This window comes from Larus michahellis, chromosome 22 (genome assembly GCF_964199755.1).
Source record: "Larus michahellis chromosome 22, bLarMic1.1, whole genome shotgun sequence".
NCBI classification, from domain to species: Eukaryota; Metazoa; Chordata; class Aves; order Charadriiformes; family Laridae; genus Larus; species Larus michahellis.
Genome location: NC_133917.1, coordinates 3,589,605 through 3,593,257, shown reverse-complemented (window position 1 = coordinate 3,593,257; position 3,653 = coordinate 3,589,605).

Here is a 3,653-nt window from a genome sequence, read left to right as displayed (position 1 = left end):
CCCCCTCCCCCCGGGACAGCCCCTCACCGCGGCCTCGGTGCCCCCCGGGAGGGAGGCGACAGCGGGGGGGGGGGGGGGGGAGACACGCATTGACGGGGGGGCGACAGTGGGGGGGCAATAATGGGGGGGGGGGGGGGTGTCTTTACCGGGGGAGGGGGGGCTGACAGCAAGGGGGGGGACGAGGGGGGGGGATACACACACACGCCGCCCGGCCCTTCCCCCACCCGGGGGATCTCAGCCCCGCCCCCCCCCCCCCCTCCCCCCGTGCCGCTGCCGGGGGGCTCCGGCTCCGACCCCCCCCCTCCCCTCCTCCCCCCGCCTCCCCCCCCCTCCCCGGTACCTGCTGCCGCCGCCGAGCCCGGGGGGGGGGCGGGATGGGGGGGGGAGACCCCGCACCGGGGGGGGGGGAGGGGGGGGGGGGGCCGCACCGCCCCGCACGCGCCCGCCGGAGGAAACGGGGCCGCGGCGGTTTCCAGGCCCCCCCTCCGGGGGTTGGGGGGGGGGCGGGGCGGGGGGGGAGGGGCGGCCGCGTCCGGCGCTTTGTTATTTTGTTACCGACGGCGGCGGGGTGGGGGGTGGGGGGGCGGGGTGGGGGGGGGGGGTGTGAGGGGGGGAAGGGGGGGGGCCTTGAAACGGCCGGCGGGCGGTGATTGGGCGGGCGGCGGGAGGGGGCGGTGCCGGCGGGGGGTGATTGGCCGAGCGCGCGGAGGGGGCGGGGCCGGGCCGTGTTTACCTCGCAAACATTCCAGGCGCCGCGGGCGGGGAGGGGGCGGGGCCTCCGGCGCGGGACACGCCCCCTCCGGGAAGGGGGCGGGGCTTCGGGGCGGGGGGGGATCCCTCCCAGTGCCCCCCCAGTGATCCCAGTGTCCCCTCAGTGCCCCCCAGTATCTCCTGTGCCCCCCAGTATAACCAGTGCCCCCCACTGCCCCTCAGCATCCCCCAGTATCCCCCAGTACCTTCCAGTGCCCCCCCAGTACCTTCCTGTGCCTCCCAGTATCTCCAGTGCCCCCCAGTGCCACTCCGTGATCCCCAGGATTCCCAGTGCCCCCCAGTACCTTCCTGTGCCTCCCCAGTATCCCCCCAGTATTCCCAAGTGCCCCCCGTGCCCCCCAGTGCTCAAAGTGCCCCCCAGTACCTGCCAGTATCCCCCCAGTATTCCCAGTGCCACAAGTGCCCCTCAGTATCCCCAGTGCCTCTCAGTATCCCCAGCGACCTTTTGTGACCCCCCAGTGCCCCCCCCGTACCCCCTAGTACCCTCCAGTGCTCCCCCCAGTATCCCCCAGTATCCCCCCGTACCCCCCAGTACCCTCCAGTGCTCCCCCAGGAATCCCCCAGTGTCCCCAGTACCCCCCAGTATCTCCAGTGCTCCCCAGGATCCCCCAGTACCCGCCAGTGCCCCCCCCAGTATCCCCAGTACCCCCAGTATTCCCCAGTACCCTCCAGTGCTCCCCCCAGTACCCCCAGTATCCCCAGTATTCCCCCAGTACCCTCCAGTGCTCCCCCCAGTATCCCCAGTGCTCCCCAGGATCCCAGTACCCTCCAATGCCGCCCCAGTAACCCCCAGTGCTCCCCCCAGTATCCCCAGTGCTCCCCAGTATCCCCAGTATTCCCCAGTACCCTCCAGTGCTCCCCCCAGTACCCCCCAGTATCCCCAGTATTCCCCAATACCCTCCAGTGCTCCCCCCAGTATCCCCAGTGCTCCCCAGGATCCCCCAGTACCCTCCAATGCCGCCCAGTAACCCCCAGTGCTCCCCCAGTATCCCCAGTGCTCCCCAGTATTCCCCAGTACCCTCCAATGCCCCCCCAGTGCTCCCCAGTATCCCCAGTACCCTCCAGTGCCCCCAGTGCCTCCCAGTACTCCCAGAGCCCTTTTGTGACCCCCAGTGCCCCCCGCCCAGTATCCCCCAGTATCCCCAGTGCCCCACAATATTCCCCAGTACCCTCCAGTGCCTCCCAGTATCCCCAGAGCCCTTTTGTGCCCCGAAGTGACACCCAGGGATGCCCAGGATTCCCAGTGCCCTCCAGTATCCCCCAGCACCTTCCAGTGCTTCCCAGTATCCCCCAGTACCCTCCAGTGCCACAAGTGCCCCTCAGTATCCCCCAGTGCCTCCCAGTAGCCCCAGTGCTTCTCAGTGCCCCCCAATGCCCCCCAGTACCCTCCAATGCCCCCCAGTATCCCCAGTGCCCTTTTGTGCCCCCACAGTGCCACCCAGTGATCCCCAGTGCCCCCCAGTATCCCCAGTGCTCCTAATGCCCCCCAGGATCCCCCAGTACCCCCCAGTATTCCCCAGTCCCCCCAGTATTCCCCAGTGTCTCCCTGGTGCCCACCCACGCCCCCCAGCATTGCCCAGTGCCCCCAGTGCCCCCCAGTATCCCCAACGCCCCCCAGTATGCCCCAGTGCCCCCCAATATGCCCCAGTGGCCCCCTGGTGCCCCTTCAATGCCCCCCAGTATCCCCAGTGCCCTTTTGTGCCACCCAATATCCCCAGTGCTCTCAGTGTCCCCCCTGTACCTCCCAGTACCCCCAGTGCCCCCCATGCCCCCCAGTATTCCCCAGTACCCTCCAGTGCCCCCAGTGCCTCCCAGTATCCCCAGCGCCCTTTTGTGACCCCCCAGTGCCCCCCAAGATCCCCTAGTACCCTCCAGTGCCCCCCCCAGTATCCCCCAGTATCCCCAGTACACCCCAGTATTCCCCAGTACCCTCCAATGCCCCCCCAGTATCCCCAGTACCCTCCAGTGCCCCCCCAGGTATCCCCAGTGCTCCCCAGTATCCTCCAATGCCCCCCCCAGTATCCCCCAGTATTCCTCAGTACCCTCCAGTGCTCTCCCCAGTATCCCCAGTGCTCCCCAGTATTCCCCAGTACCCTCCAGTGCCCCCAGTGCCTCCCAGTATCCCCAGCGCCCTTTTGTGACCCCCCAGTGCCCCCCGGGATCCCCCAGTACCCTCCAGTGCCCCCCCCCAGTATCCCCAGTACACCCCAGTATTCCCCAGTACCCTCCAATGCCCCCCCAGTGCTCCCCAGTATCCCCAGTACCCTCCAGTGCTCCTCCCAGTATCCCCAGTAACCCCAGTATTCCCAGTACCCTCCAGTGCCCCCAGTGCCTCCCAGTACTCCCAGAGCCCTTTTGTGACCCCCAGTGCCCCCCGCCCAGTATCCCCCAGTATCCCCAGTGCCCCACAGTATTCCCCAGTACCCTCCAGTGCCCCCAGTGCCTCCCAGTATCACCAGTGCCCTTCTGTGCCCCCAAGTGACACCCAGGGATGCCCAGGATTCCCAGTGCCCTCCAGTATCCCCAGTGCCCCCAATGCCCCCCAGTATCCCCCAGTACCCTCCAGTGCCCCCCAGTATCCCCAGCGCCCCCCACTGCCGCTCCATGATCCCCAGGATTCCCAGTGCCCCCCAGTATCCCCGGTGCACCCCAGAATTTGGGGACAATTACCCCAGAACTGGGGGTTTCGGGACCCCAGAATCGTGGATCGAATCCGTGGGTCCCATTTCCCCACCAATGTGTCCCCCCCCCGCCCCCCCATCAGCGTCCGCGGGGGATTTGGGCCCGACCCGCGTCGAACACCAGATATTTAATTACCTTAAACCCAGCCGAACGCCAACGGGGCAACGCCGAGCACGGAAAAAAAACGGGAATCTAACGAA